Source organism: Pinus tabuliformis, chromosome 1_2 (genome assembly GCF_031772625.1).
Source record: "Pinus tabuliformis cultivar Carrire ecotype Pingquan chromosome 1_2, CPIR1, whole genome shotgun sequence".
NCBI lineage: Eukaryota > Viridiplantae > Streptophyta > Pinopsida > Pinales > Pinaceae > Pinus > Pinus tabuliformis.
Window position 1 is genome coordinate 821,423,572 of NC_142298.1, and position 16,913 is coordinate 821,440,484.

Sequence of the window (16,913 nt, forward strand, 5' to 3'; positions counted from 1 at the left end):
TTAGATCATGCCCCTCCAGATCCGACGGCCATCGCGGCATCGGAGCACATCTGCTGTACGAAGGATATCGTCCGATGGCCGTATTTTGGCTACGTCATGCGGCAGCCACGCGTCCCCTCCACGGCTCATCGGAGGTACTACTGACATTTACCGCCACCGTACCATAGGCGGTGCGATATGAAACCGCCGCGGTTTCCGGTTTTTTCATTTCCGCCTGCATTACATCATCCCCACGTCATCGCCCCTTCACCGCCAGTCATGCCGTCGCGTCATCCCTCCGCTCATCCATTGGCCGACCTGTCCTGCCACCTCACCATCCCCGTGGACCAACCAGAACCCGCCACCTGGCTGGATGACGTCCTGCTGACGTCATCCGACCCTGACCCCACCTATGACGTCATGCTGACGTCAGCACAAAAGCGCGCCAAAATCACCAAAATCTATATTTGAGCCAAAAAGTCGCGTTTTTGCTATTTTTTCGGAGAAAGCCGCATTGTTGCTCTGCATGTAATTTCACGTTCAAGCCTGCACCAGCCCGTTGAAAAGGCTTCCAGACCGCCAGAGTGTCCATCCTTCAAGCATTAGCGAGTTTTAACCGACCAGATTCCACAGGTATTACTCATTTTCACTCTGCAAGTCCATTTTCGCTGAATTCCGCTTATAAGCCTATGAACAGACCTTGAAGTGCTAAAATCACCATTAAACTCCACTGAACCAACACTAATACCATACCAGTGCTGCCATTACATGTTTACAAGGCCACATTGGGCAAACTGAACGCAATTTTCTCACTGGTTCGCGCAATCGTGAAGCCAGTTGCCTGCAAAAAACCAAATTTACCATAACACATACGTTGTTCAACTTTGCTACTCACCCACTGGTTCAAAAGCAGCATTTCAATCGCTACAACCTTTCCCATTCACTCTTTGTCCTCAGAAATTCTCATTTTCCTCAGAAAAAGCGCTGTTTGTGTTACTCTGCATAGTAACACCAGTCCTTGAAAAACAGAATCCTAAGAAGAACCATGGATCCCCCTGTGGCTCCTATAGCCCTCAATGTAGCTCCTCTGAATGCCCCTCACAAAGCATTGGGCTGGAAAGCATTAGCTGACTTAGACTATAACATATCAGAAGAAATGCTAAGCAGGAGCAGGTTTCATCTCCAAATACTAAATGAAATTAAAATCAAACATCAGAATGGGACAGACATCTTGGGAATTTGGGATTCCTCTCTCCCAATCTTCAAGCTACCTCAGGTCAACCAATTCCCAGAACTCATCCACCTATGTGCTGAGTATTATGATGCATCCCAGAGGGTGGTGCTTGATTCTTCAGGTGCAATTCTGTTTCTCATTACCCCTGAAGCCATCAGGGAAATGCTGCAGTTCAAAACAGATAAGAAGTTGGTCCCTCTATCATTAGCTGATTTGATAATGGAGGGAGCCAGAATGACAGAGGCCCAGATTACAAAGCTTAACCAGTTATTCATCAAAGCGGACACTGTACAAACTCCTCCCATCAACTCTGTCTACCTCAACCAATTGGGCCTGGACCTCGTTGACATGATCAGTCCCATCCTGGGATATGATTCAGTGGAACATGTGGATGAAACGGTCATGCACATAATGCTCATGTTTGCTCCAGGTAGAAAACCAGTCTGCTATGACTATGCTACATACATCTCAGACAAGATGCATGATCAGTTGATGAACCTATCAAGAGATAGGGTATTTAAATACACTTCCTACATATATCATTTGCTTCTATACTTCCAGCATGAGAAGTTCTCCTTCCCAATGAAGAGAGAAGATGCACAGGGAAATCTGAGATCTGTGGTGTACTGGACCTCTGTTTTCCACCTCACTTGCTATTCTCCATACACCTACTGTGAGTTCATTGATCACTTCATTCATCCAGCCATGACTCTACTTTTGGGCTCACCTCCTCCCAGATTGACAGATGAGATGCAAAGACTCCTGCATTTATCAAAAGCATACAGTATTGGGGATTGGTACTTCTACCAACACCACACCGTCATCAGAATATATGGGTGTGAGGTGCCCCCATTTAGACTACCCAGATTTGTGCCTATGAGGCTATTTGCCTTAGAATACTTCAGGCAGTTTGGCTTTGTGGATATGTTCCACTTTTCAGGCAAAGGTAAGAAGGCACAGCTAAAGGTCAAAAGTCAACTTGGCCATTTCCTCTATAACGAAAGGGAGGAAGGGTGGAAGGAAGCAGATAGAATACTTGGGGGCTTTGGTCTCAAATACAGCTTCCTATGGAAACCTTATGACCCGAACAACTTCATTACCATGAGGAGGCTTAAATACAAATTGTCTGCTTATGATCATTGCAGCCTTCCTCACATAGAAAAACATGCCAATCAAAGAAAATGGAGGAGAGGGACTTTAGAAGAAGCTGTTACTCAAGAAGAGCTTAATCAAAGATCTCTAAGAAACATAAAGAAAATGGCTGACCTTGAGTTTTATTCACAGGTCAGTTCACTGCCGAGCATACAAATTGGAGCAGCAGCATCCTCTTCAACTGCCCAACAGCAAGCTACAAGAGTTGCTGGAAAGATATCAGAGAAGGGAAAAGAAGAGGAGATGGAGGCAGAGCAGGAGGCAGAGCAGGACCAGCAGCAGCAGCAACAACAAAAACAGCAACAACAGCAAGGAGGAGGGCAACCTGAAACACAGCAGCCCTTACAGCAAGAAAAAGTGGTAGATACCCCACCTACCACCGAGCAGCAAGCCCAAAATGTAGAACACTTGAGGCCTGAAAACATTACTGATGCCTCGGCCCTTCAAACTCCACAGAAGGAGGACCTAAGTAGGAAAAGAGACAGAGAAACACCCATGACTTCATCCATCAACCAAGGGGAGAAGAGACAGAGATTAAATGACTTCTCAGAGGATGATGCCGCAATCAGACAAGCAATGGGTATGGGCCCACCCAGCAGGGAAGCCTCGGTCAGTTCGTTCCACCAAGAACAAGACAAAACCATAGGAGGGGAGGTCACTTCCTCCAGCCAGCAGAGGGAAGCAGAGGTAGGCATCAAACAACAGTTTATAGACATTAAAAGAAGGAGTGAGCCCATGAAGGTCAAGTTATATAACCATTTGTTGAAATTGGCTCCCTCCAACCAACAAAGATTAATGTCTGCTTTTGATGTGGATGAAGGCAAGTTGACTATGAGTCATTTCATACCCACAGCGCTCCAGCCACAATCTACTGCAGATTATCTCAGGACTAATCTAGAGGTCCTGGCCAAGGACATCCACCCAATGGATAAAATAGAGTTGCACAAGCAAACTGGTGAAATGGTGTATGCCGCCTTGGCAGACAAAACGTTGGAGAATTACAAATTAACAAGCAGCCTCAATGCTACAGCCTCTCAACTAGAATTGGAGAGGGCTTCATCTCAAGCCAAAGACAACAGGATAAGATCCCTAGAGGACATCATCGTGGAAATTGGGCATAACCCAAATGACATCAAAGGGATAGAGGAGATCTTGAAACTAAGGGATGCTGACATGGCTGCATTAAGGAAGAAAGTCAAGCTCCCAGCTACCATTCACCCCCAAACAGATGAGGTAGACCAACAAAGGATGGAAAAGGATGCCACAGATCTGCTAATAGCTATATATAAGCAGCTCCTGCAGACACAAGAGAAATTAGGAGAGTCTGAGGCTACTCAAGCGGCCTTACAAGCAGCACTAAAGCAAAGACAAGAGGGTCAGAATTCTCAGCCTCCTCCTCAAGTCATCAATCTTGAGGATGCTGCTCCTACCACTGTGCCTCCACCTCAACAACCTGAACAAACAGCTACATCCACTTCAGCAGCACCTACAAGTACCGAACAGGCACACACTCTAGACATGCAGAAATTAAAGAATGAAATACAAATCTTGGAAGCTCAGATGACAGAGCTGCATGAAACCAGAGATAAGCTGGCCAAGGTCAATGAAAGGCATGATAAGACAAAAAGAGAGGTGGGAGAAAAGGCCAAGGAAATCAAAGCCCTTAAAGATAGGATCAAGGAACTTGAGAATGAGCTCAAGCTAGATAAAATCATATCTGAGATCAGAGCAATGATATGGTCCAATATTGGCCAATCCATCACCAACCAATGGCCATATATTGAGACAATCCATGAGCAACTAGAGCTCATCCCAAAGGCACAGAAGGAAGTCCGAGCATCAAGAGCCTTATTGGGAAATATGCCTGAAATTGCTACAAGAATGATCAATGTGCTTAACCACAAAACAAGTTCTCAGTTAGCCATCATTGGAATCACAAATAGAACTGAGACTATTCAAATGATCAAGAGGGTTCTTACTCTTAGAAATCTGGTACAGACATTGGACAGAAGAACCCAGGATATGCAGACAGAGGTGAACAGGTTCATGGAGAAATTCCAGGTATTGCAGAGTAGAGGACTCCCTAGCTTACTGAACAGCGGAGGGAAATTATTCACCCATGAACAGTATGCTAAAAGAGTAAATGTTTTTGCCTCAGCACAGATCAATGAGAAGGCCAACACTTCAGAAGACACAGGGCCTATTACAAGGCAAGTTTTCTATAGTAAGATAGAAAATCTATTTTTTATAATGAATGAAATTAATCACTTGTTTGATGTGGCCCCAAATTTTTTCAAATATACAGAAGCAGAAGAGACAATGGAGGCCATCCTCAGGCATCAGCTCCCTACACAGGAATGGTGGACAGATGCAATACAGATAATTTCATAAACAGTGAGGCATTCACCAATTTCTGTTTTTTACAAATTTTTATAAAAAGCATAGTTCAACAAAGTCAGCATGCATCATAGATCAAAGCTGAGCCAACTCAGCGGATGTAGCGGCCAACAAAGCAGAGATAGAAGACCACAGCTGGCAAACCCGAGAATGCACTGCGCAGCCAAAAGTAAATGCGTATTTCCAGAATTAAAATAGAGTGATGCAACCGACTCAGTGACTCTCAAAAGTCAAAACAATCCTCTGACAGACATAAAGAGCATTTACGCTGCATTCAAAGTTGTAATAACTTCTTGTCTACTTTCTGAACGTAGTAATGAAGATATTTTTCTCTCTCAGATGACTCAATGCCTGAGATATTTTGTATACACATTTCTATAAATTCCCCTTCGCATGAGATAGCAAGGGTTGTTGTTGATTTCTCCTGAAGAAGTTCTTATGCTGTAATCCTTTCTGAAGTTAATAAAGAAAGCGATGGAATTTCTCAGATGTCTGAAGTGTTGAATACGTTCTGTTGCCTGTTGATGACTGCTGGATTCCTGTGTATTTCACCATACAATAAGTCTCTGTAACTCTCTCTGTTATTTACTTGTTTTGTTAAAAATCCATATACGTTATCTGATTTCCAATACTAAGCAACAAAGAAAAAGAATAACTTCCAGGATTTACTCACTGAGTACCCTGAGTTCAGTCTGTGTTGTTTATAAATGTTTTCTTCAGCTGTAATCTATATAAAGTGTGATTCTTAACTGCTGCACTTTCAGAATACACCTTTCACAGTGGCCTTTGTCACAGGAATTCAAGCTTTGCTCCTGTGCAGTGCGTCCACTTTCACCTCACCAACTTAATAGAAAGTTCTCAATTAATTTCTGTTGGTTGACATACATCACCATTCAAGTTTAATTTGTCTGTCTAAATATACAATAGGCCTTGCAGTTAGAGCACCACCCAACGTATAAGATCACTTCACAGCATCCAGACTCCATTGTCCAATGGTATCCCACTATCTAAACACTACATCATAAGACCTGAAAGAAATCCTTCAACCAAAAAACATAAACAAAACCTGAACAGCATAGCTAGCCTAAAACACCATCATAACAGAGACAAATCACAAAGAGAGAACCCTCTCTGGTTGCAGTTAGGCTAGGAACTGTAACCCAAAGATTGGTTAGTGGTTACCCCGGCCGTATTCCCTTGGGAGTCATAGGGAACAACCTGGGTGTTAACATAATTGGCGACTCCACTGGGGACTTCTTAGGATTTTTCAATTACTATCTGTCTTCCAAAGCTACCATCAAGCCTGAAACCAGCCAAGAGGCCTTATAACTGTTTCTGTACCACAGTGACAGCTTTAGGGAAGAGCTAATTAGGGAATCTTCATCTTAGCTTTGAAACATATATAGCCATTCCAAAATCTTCATCCAGTCCGTGCATATATAAAAACTTCCTATAAGAGTACTGAAAAACAGTTAGAAACTGGCTCCCAAGAAAAACCCAAGGTACACTAGGGCAAATCCTGACCCTAATCCACCCATCGTTGTTGATAATCCAAATACCATCCGAAAAAACATCAGGAAGCAACAAAAGCAGGACCAGCCTGCTATTTTGACCTCAGTTGAAGATTTTCCCAACCTTTCTACTCCACTTAAAGTCCTCTTTAGGTCTGTCCCAGGTTCTCCTAGTTCACCATCAACATCTCAAAGTCCTCCTCTTTCACCTTCATCCACTGCATATACTCCTTTAACCAGTTTCCCACTAGCCACTCATCCCATTAAACCTGTTATACCAGTGATCCCTGTTGTCCCGTTTGTTCCTATCAACCCTCTAAATCCCATAAATATGGCTAACAGGTATGCACCTCTGCAGATACCAGCTAATGCTGCAGCTTTACCCCAAGACTACCAAACCAAAATCTCATTTTTTGACTCCAACGGCCCTCTGACAGCTGTTCAGCATGCTAAGAAGATGCAAGACCACTTTGAGACCTATGAAATAGATGATGACAGTGTCAGAATGAGAATTTTTGTTCAAAGCTTAACTGGGGATGTTAGAACTTGGTTTAGATCCCTGAATGCAAACTCCATTACAACTCCTGATGAGCTTTACCAAGCTTTTACCAACATATGGGAGAAGAAGAAAGATCCTCTCCACATACTTGGCGAATATGACACTATTAAGAGAGGTCCCCAAGAGACAGTTTTGGAATATTGTGCTAGGTTTAACAATGTATATAATGCTATCCCACAGAACTTAAGGCCCCCTCCTGATTTAGCCCTATATAAATTCCCTGACGGTTTTGACCCTGATATGGCCTATCAGTTGAAGGAAAGAGACCCTCCAACCCTCGCAGAAGCTCAAAGGGTTGCTGTCACAGTGGAAGCTAACCTAATTGCCAAAAGAAACAGGGCAAAGTTGGAAAAAAGGACTGCCTTCAAAGAAGAACCCTCGGGCTTTGATCAAAAGCTGGATGCAATACTAAATAGCATGAAGAGATTGGGTGAAAGAGTGGAATCGGTTGAAAGAAAGTCATCATGGGAAGCACCACAAAACAACCCTCCTAGAAATCCGAATTTTAGGAGAACTCAGAACCCAAACATAGGTAAGACAAGTGCTGACCAAGACATTAGACCCCCTTTTCAAGAAAATTATGCAGAAACTTCCACATCTAATGAGCTCAATGAAGATCCTGAGATTAACCTAATGGGTCTAGATGGTAAAAGCCAAGTTTTCTTAACACAAGAGGATCATGAGGATGATGAAATCAAAACATTCCAAACTAAATCAGGAGAATCCTTTGATTTTAAACAAGGATATGATACTGCTGTCTATGAAGTCCATAAACAGTACAAGCTAAGGAGTAGGACCGTGAATGTAAATCAGCCTGACAAGATAAAGGATAAACAGAGGTCTAAAGGAACCATAGTCACAGAACCTAATGACAAAACAAACTTGCCTGCAGAGGAAGTAGTGGTTGAAGAGGTTACCGAACTATTGTCACCACTACATCAGCCTATGGCAACTTCGTCCTCTCACCCTGATTTAAATATTACCCCTCAAGACATGAGTAAAAGGGGCAGGTCTCGAAGTCAAGATGAAAACCAACAAGAAGATTTAATGAACAAAGAAAGGGCTGCTATCCGTAACTCCAAAACCCAAGCTGACAAACCTTTTGACCTAGGCACAGAGATTGGCAAGCTAAAGATAGCAATTCCCCTCTCAGAGCTAGCCAAGCATGACATATCTAAGCAACAGATCAAGAAATCCCTTCAACTCACTAATAGCAAAGATGATGTAAATGTGCTAGATGACACTCCGGAATTACTGTTTGGCCCAGAGGTAGATGGAAAAACAGTAGTCACAGGGATATTACCTTTTTATGTCAGCTTGCATATTCATGACAAAATACTGCATAATGCAATGTTCGACTCAGGTGCCTCTCATAACCTCATGCCAAAAGCAGTCATGGAAAGATTGAACTTGGATATAACAAGACCATACAAGGACCTGTTTTCCTTTGACTCTAGCCAAGTCAAATGTTTAGGTCTAATAAAAGATTTATGTGTGTCTCTGGTTCAGTACCCTAACAAAACCATTCTAATGGATGTTGTAGTCGCTGATATCCCACCTAAATATGGGATGCTGCTATCAAGATCATGGGGAGCTAAACTCCAAGGCTCCCTGCAATTAGACATGTCATATGCCACCATCTCTGTCTTTGGGCAACCAAAAAGACTCTACAGAGAAACACTCATGAAGTACATGGTCAGCAGTGAAGAAAAGCCTCAAAATTTTCCAATATATGTTGTCCATTCAGACATAGACTCGTTCATTCTCTTCAATGACAGCGCAAGCCTCTCAAACAATGATATTGGGACTAAAAAACTCATGCAAGAACAAAACATTAATCAAGGAAGTACCACCCATAAAACATCAATCAGTCAAGCACTAGACACTGCCCCTCCTCTAGTTGTCAAAGATTTTCAAACAAGTGATGAAACTGTCCTAGAAGACAAGCTGGAGAAGAAACCCCAACTCCTGCTTACATTGCCATCCCATGAACAGATCTTTAAATCTCCTTTCCAGCAAGATATTCCGTGGGTCCTAGAATTTGATGGCTCAGTCAACAAGTTAGGGGCAGGAGCTGGAGTTTGGATACATAACAAAGGGAAAAACCATGCGGAAGGCAGAGCTTATAGATTAAACTTTAGATGCACTAATAACATGGCAGAGTATGAAGCTCTGTTACTAGGTCTCAAACTAGCAAAGTCATTACAAGCTCCTAGGGTCTCGATCATGGGAGATTCTGATCTAGTGATTCAACAAGTAAAAGGAAACTTTGTCACCAATGACAAAAGGTTGAGGTCTTACAGATCTGCTGTAATTGAACTATTGGACACTTTCTCTGAGTTCCTTATCACAAAAATTTCAAGGAGCCACAATCTCCATGCACACAGTTTGGCAACATTTGCCAGCACCTTCAAATTTCCACTGGAACCCAACAACTGCTTCACAGCCGAGGTCAAATACAGACCCTCCATTCCAAACAATGTCAAAGAATGGCAAGTATTTGAGGATGATATGCAAATAAACAATTTTAACCTTACAACAAGAGTTTACAGGATTAAATATTGACACTGAGTCAGCAAGTCAATCACAAATACAGTTTCAACAGACTGCTCAGCCAATATCACCTAGAACAGCAAAACAATTACTGAATCCAACCATTTTCAACAACAAAAACATTCAGCAAATTCACCAAATTGACTGTGAAGAGGTGACCAGCGCTGAAGCTGAAATCATAGAACTCAAAGACAATTTCCTTCCAACAGGCCTTACCCCGCTAGAGGACATCTTTGATTCAAATGACGTCCCTAGGAAGCCAAAAATGCAGCCATTAGATGCAGCCGTTGAAGAATGCAATATTGGTACCATTGACAAGCCTAAAATAATAAAGCTGTCTGCTTCTTTGCCCCCTGATCAAAAACCCAAATACATTGACCTCTTTAAAGAGTTTCAAGATGTTTTTGCATGGGGTTATGAGGATCTAAAGTCCTATGATACTTCTGTCATCCAGCATACCATTCCCCTCAAGCCTAATCAAAAACCATTCAAACAGAAGTTGAGAAGGATCAATCCTATACTCCTTCCTTCCATTGAAAAAGAATTGCAAAAAATGTTCAAAGCTGGTATCATAGCACCAATCAGGTTCTCTAAGTGGATTTCAAATTTAGTCCCTACAAGAAAGAAAACTGGTGAGATTAGACTTTGTGTAGACTTAAGGAATCTAAATCAAGTATCACTCAAAGATAACTATCCTTTACCCAAAATGGATCACATTCTCCAAAGAGTGGTGGGGGCTTCAAGGATGTCATTGCTTGATGGATTCTCAGGCTTTAATCAAATCTTGGTACACCCTGATGACCAAGATAAAATTGCATTTACAACCCCATGGGAAACTTTCAAATATGTAAAAATGCCCTTTGGATTGAAAAATGCAGGGGCAACATTTCAAAGAGCAATGGATATTGCCTTTGCAAAAGAGATTCATGACTTCCTAGTCGTTTACTTAGATGATCTTACACCCTTTTCAAAATCTGACCAAGAACATCTGAAACATTTGAGACAGATTTTCCTAACATGCAGGAAATATGGCATTTCCTTAAATCCCAAGAAGTCATTATTTGGCTTGGAAGAAGGTAAACTCTTAGGACACATTATTTCAAAAGATGGCATAAGAATTGATCCAGATAGGATACAAGCTATCCTACAAATGCCCCACCCAAGGAATGTCAAGGAGTTGCAGGGATTCTTAGGAAAAATCAATTTTTTAAGAAGGTTTATCCCAAACTTAGCAGAACTAATCAGATTATTAAACAACATGTTAAAAAAGGATTCAAAAGTAAAATGGACTGTTGAAGCAAATCAAGCCTTTGAAGGTATAAAATTGGCCTTGACTCAAACCCCAGTGTTAACCAATCCTCAGTTTGACAGAGACTTTATCATTTTCTCTTTCGCCTCCCAGCACACTATTGCTGCTGTTTTGCTGCAAAAAGATGACCAAGAAAATGAGAAACCAATTGCTTTCTTCAGTAAAGCCCTTAGAGACGCACCTCTGAAATACCAAATCATGGAAAAGCAAGCTTATGCTTTGGTCAAAGCAATTAAGGATTTTAGGATTTATATCCTTTATTCCCATGTCATAGCATATGTGCCAAGTCCTATTGTAAAAGACATACTCACTCAAGAAAACCTAGAGGGCAGAAGAGGAAAATGGATTGCAAACATACTAGAATTTGACATCGAAATAAAACCTACAAAGCTAATAAAAGGGCAAGGTTTGGCCAAGTTAATGACAGAAGCAAATTTCCAAGCCCTAGATATCAATCAGCTGGACAGTGAAACAGAGCTGGCGACTCCAAAGATCAATGTAGCCTTTGAACAATCCCCTTGGTACTCTGACATTTGTTATGTGTTACAAAACCTGTGTGCTCCCCCAGGACTGTCCAGAACTAAGTGTAGGTTCCTAAAAATGAAAACATCTAGATTTTGTGTGATGGATGGAAATTTACTTTGGAAAAACCATGAAGGTATATTGCTGCACTGTTTAATGGAGAATGAAACTAACAATATCATGCAAGATTTTCATGCAGGAGACTGTGGTGGACATTTGTACTGGAAGTCCACTGTGGACAAAATACTGAGGGCTGGTTATTACTGGCCCACCATGTTCTCTGATGTCAAGAAATTCACAACCTCATGCCACAAATGCCAAGTGTTTGAGGGCAAAAGACAGTTGCTGCCACTCCCCCTAAGACCCATTGCAACAGAGAGACCTTTTCAACAATGGGGCTTGGACTTCATTGGGGAAATTCATCCCTCATCTTCAGGCCAACATAGATGGATTTTGACAGCCACAGACTACTTCACCAAATGGATTGAAGCTGCCCCATGCAGACAAGCAAATGACTCAGTAATCATTCAGTTTTTAGAAAACAACATACTGGCTAGGTTTGGCTGTCCTGACAAGATAATAACAGACAATGCTGCTGCTTTCAGATCCAAGAAAATGGTAAACTTCTGCCACAAATATCATATTACTTTGGGTCACTCTACTGCATACTATCCCCAAGGAAATGGCCTAGCTGAATCATCTAACAAGAGCCTGGTGAACATCATAAAAAAGGTGCTGGAAGAAAACAAAAAGAATTGGCACAAGAAACTAGTCAATGCCTTATGGGCAGATAGACTAACAACCAAAAGATCAATTGGGACCAGCCCATATGAGTTGGTTTATGGACTAGAAGCCAAATTTCCCTCATCAATAGGAGTGCCTGTTATGAAGCTTCTTCAAGAAAACCAAGCCGAACCAAATGATATGCAAAGAAGGATAAATCAAATCATATGTCTGCAGCAAACTAGAGATCAGGTTTTCAGCAGAGTTCAAGGGTTACAAGAAAAATTAAAGAAGGCCTTTGACAGGAGAACCAAAGCAGAAAATTTCAATATTGGTGATAAAGTCCTCAAGTGGGATGCAAGAAGAGAAGAGAAAGGAAAACATGGAAAATTTGATTCCTTATGGAGAGGACCATTTGCTGTCCAAGCAGTACAAGGTAATAACACTTACTTCCTTAAAAGTCTAACTGAAACTGACTTGGATGAAGGTCCTGTCAATGGCAGGATGCTGAAGCATTATTTTGACTATTTCCCATGAGTGCAACCTGAGGTTCCCTTGTATATATGCAGATGTACATATTATTTTCTGTTTAGATTGTAAAAATGCAGTTTTCCAAGTTATTCACCAACCAGCAAAAGGTAAATAGAATCAGAAGTCTACCAAGAAGGGAAGCACGAAATTTGGTACTTCAAAGCAGCAAACTTTAAGGATGATATGGGCAGCAATGGAGCAAGGCAATCTGACCTGCTGTTCTTGGTCTTTCAAGTGAAAAACCATCCCCATGTGGAGCCACTGTTGGATACCTATACCAATAGGTTTCATATTTCATGATGGGCTAGGGAAAGTCCAAATATGCTCTGCTTTGATTATGCAAAGATCCCATATTTCCTAGAAACACAAGGCATGTAAAGAGTTTCTCCTTGTTTCAATTCTGATGGCCTTGTTTCCATTTTGGATGGATGATCCAACAGTCTAATCTGGATCATGCCTTGCTTTCAATTTCCAGTTGTAGACTAGAGAAAGAAGTCTGTCCAAACTGTTTAATCTTGGCAGACAAATAGCATAGGTAGAGAAAATAAGGCTCCCAACTGCTTAATCTGGGACCTTGGAAGCAATAAGGTTAGAAGTAGATAGAAAAAATAAAAGAAAAAGCCAAAGAAAAGAAAAGGCAAGTAAGGGTCTGCAAGTCCAAGTGCACCCTCCAAGAAGAAATAAAAAAATGCTAGGCAAATAGCTGGGTAAGTAGTGGTGGTTGCAGAAAAAGGCTATCTTTACCATTGCAGGTATGGTGACTATGATTACCAAGGCAAAGTCTATCAAGTGACAAGGTGTGCATATTCATCAAGTTACAGCAAGGACCATAACTAACCTCCCTCCTTCCCCCTTTCTTTTTCATTTGCTAACATCCCTCTATGAGCTGAGATTCAGGGAGGAAGATCATGGTTTCATAATGATTCTTGTTCATCCAAAGCCACATTTCTTGTCTAAAGATCTTTTCATTTTGATCTACTCCCTAAACTAAGTAAGTTTCAAATGAACTTAGTGTTTGTCCCCCCATTCACTTCCATCATCCATGCTAACACTAACTCTATTATATAGATCCCTTATATCACCTTTTCCCTAATATTACTAACACCATGGTGTATAAACCCCAAATTTTGTATAAATATCCCTCCCCCTTGGCATTATAGCCATATAGTCCTACGTCAGGGATCAGATGGCACCTGGTCATCTTGATAAACCTAAGCTAAATCTCCCTTTTCCTCTGCAAATTCATTTCCTCATTTTTTGACCCTCATTTGCACATGAAAAACCCCCCTAAAAGCCTAGTTTCTACCCTTACCCGCTTCAAAATGGCTAAAAATCATGAAAAACCAACCTTTTCGTTTTTATCCTAAGTCTAAAGGGCGGGTTCATTTCACTAAAATTCGCAAAAAACCCACTTCACCGAATTTCCCCGCCCGTGCACAGATCCCCAGAAATATTATTAAAATAAACTCCGCCGCTCCCCGTACCCATCTATCACTTAACCTTCCTGATGACCGTCCGATCAAACGACTCTGGATCCGACGGCTCTGGTCACATCGGACCCTTTCCGACGTCCGATCCTTATCTGTCCTATCCCCCAATCGCATCAAAGTCCCGACAGTCGTTAGATCATGCCCCTCCAGATCCGACGGCCATCGCGGCATCGGAGCACATCTGCTGTACGAAGGATATCGTCCGATGGCCGTATTTTGGCTACGTCATGCGGCAGCCACGCGTCCCCTCCACGGCTCATCGGAGGTACTACTGACATTTACCGCCACCGTACCATAGGCGGTGCGATATGAAACCGCCGCGGTTTCCGGTTTTTTCATTTCCGCCTGCATTACATCATCCCCACGTCATCGCCCCTTCACCGCCAGTCATGCCGTCGCGTCATCCCTCCGCTCATCCATTGGCCGACCTGTCCTGCCACCTCACCATCCCCGTGGACCAACCAGAACCCGCCACCTGGCTGGATGACGTCCTGCTGACGTCATCCGACCCTGACCCCACCTATGACGTCATGCTGACGTCAGCACAAAAGCGCGCCAAAATCACCAAAATCTATATTTGAGCCAAAAAGTCGCGTTTTTGCTATTTTTTTTGGAGAAAGCCGCATTGTTGCTCTGCATGTAATTTCACGTTCAAGCCTGCACCAGCCCGTTGAAAAGGCTTCCAGACCGCCAGAGTGTCCATCCTTCAAGCATTAGCGAGTTTTAACGACCGGATTCCACAGGTATTACTCATTTTCACTCTGCAAGTCCATTTTCGCTGAATTCCGCTTATAAGCCTATGAACAGACCTTGAAATGCTAAAATCACCATTAAACTCCACTGAACCAACACTAATACCATACCAGTGCTGCCATTACATGTTTACAAGGCCACATTGGGCAAACTGAACGCAATTTTCTCACTGGTTCGCGCAATCGTGAAGCCAGTTGCCTGCAAAAAACCAAATTTTCCATAACACATACGTTGTTCAACTTTGCTACTCACCCACTGGTTCAAAAGCAGCATTTCAATCGCTACAACCTTTCCCATTCACTCTTTGTCCTCAGAAATTCTCATTTTCCTCAGTAAAAGCGTTGTTTGTGTTACTCTGCATAGTAACACCAGTCCTTGAAAAACAGAATCCTAAGAAAAACCATGGATCCCCCTGTGGCTCCTATAGCCCTCAATGTAGCTCCTCTGAATGCCCCTCACAAAGCATTGGGCTGGAAAGCATTAGCTGACTTAGACTATAACATATCAGAAGAAATGCTAAGCAGGAGCAGGTTTCATCTCCAAATACTAAATGAAATTAAAATCAAACATCAGAATGGGACAGACATTTTGGGAATTTGGGATTCCTCTCTCCCAATCTTCAAGCTACCTCAGGTCAACCAATTCCCATAACTCATCCACCTATGTGCTGAGTATTATGATGCATCCCAGAGGGTGGTGCTTGATTCTTCAGGTGCAATTATGTTTCTCATTACCCCTGAAGCCATCAGGGAAATGCTGCAGTTCAAAACAGATAAGAAGTTGGTCCCTCTATCATTAGCTGATTTGATAATGGAGGGAGCCAGAATGACAGAGGCCCAGATTACAAAGCTTAACCAGTTATTCATCAAAGCGGACACTGTACAAACTCCTCCCATCAACTCTGTCTACCTCAACCAATTGGGCCTGGACCTCGTTGACATGATCAGTCCCATCCTGGGATATGATTCAGTGGAACATGTGGATGAAACGGTCATGCACATAATGCTCATGTTTGCTCCAGGTAGAAAACCAGTCTGCTATGACTATGCTACATACATCTCAGACAAGATGCATGATCAGTTGATGAACCTATCAAGAGATAGGGTATTTAAATACACTTCCTACATATATCATTTGCTTCTATACTTCCAGCATGAGAAGTTCTCCTTCCCAATGAAGAGAGAAGATGCACAGGGAAATCTGAGATCTGTGGTGTACTGGACCTCTGTTTTCCACCTCACTTGCTATTCTCCATACACCTACTGTGAGTTCATTGATCACTTCATTCATCCAGCCATGACTCTACTTTTGGGCTCACCTCCTCCCAGATTGACAGATGAGATGCAAAGACTCCTGCATTTATCAAAAGCATACAGTATTGGGGATTGGTACTTCTACCAACACCACACCGTCATCAGAATATATGGGTGTGAGGTGCCCCCATTTAGACTACCCAGATTTGTGCCTATGAGGCTATTTGCCTTAGAATACTTCAGGCAGTTTGGCTTTGTGGATATGTTCCACTTTTCAGGCAAAGGTAAGAAGGCACAGCTAAAGGTCAAAAGTCAACTTGGCCATTTCCTCTATAACGAAAGGGAGGAAGGGTGGAAGGAAGCAGATAGAATACTTGGGGGCTTTGGTCTCAAATACAGCTTCCTATGGAAACCTTATGACCCTAACAACTTCATTACCATGAGGAGGCTTAAATACAAATTGTCTGCTTATGATCATTGCAGCCTTCCTCACATAGAAAAACATGCCAATCAAAGCAAATGGAGGAGAGGGACTTTAGAAGAAGTTGTTACTCAAGAAGAGCTTAATCAAAGAGCTCTAAGAAACATAAAGAAAATGGCTGACCTTGAGTTTTATTCACAGGTCAGTTCACTGCCGAGCATACAAATTGGAGCAGCAACATCCTCTTCAACTGCCCAACAACAAGCTACAAGAGTTGCTGGAAAGATATCAGAGAAGGGAAAAGAACAGGAGATGGAGGCAGAGCAGGAGGCAGAGCAGGAGCAGCAGCAGCAGCAACAACAAAAACAGCAACAGCAGCAAGGAGGAGGGCAACCTGAAACACAACAGCCCTTACAGCAAGAAAAAGTGGTAGATACCCCACCTACCACCGAGCAGCAGGCCCAAAATGTAGAACACTCGAGGCCTGAAAACATTACTGATGCCTCGGTCCTTCAAACTCCACAGA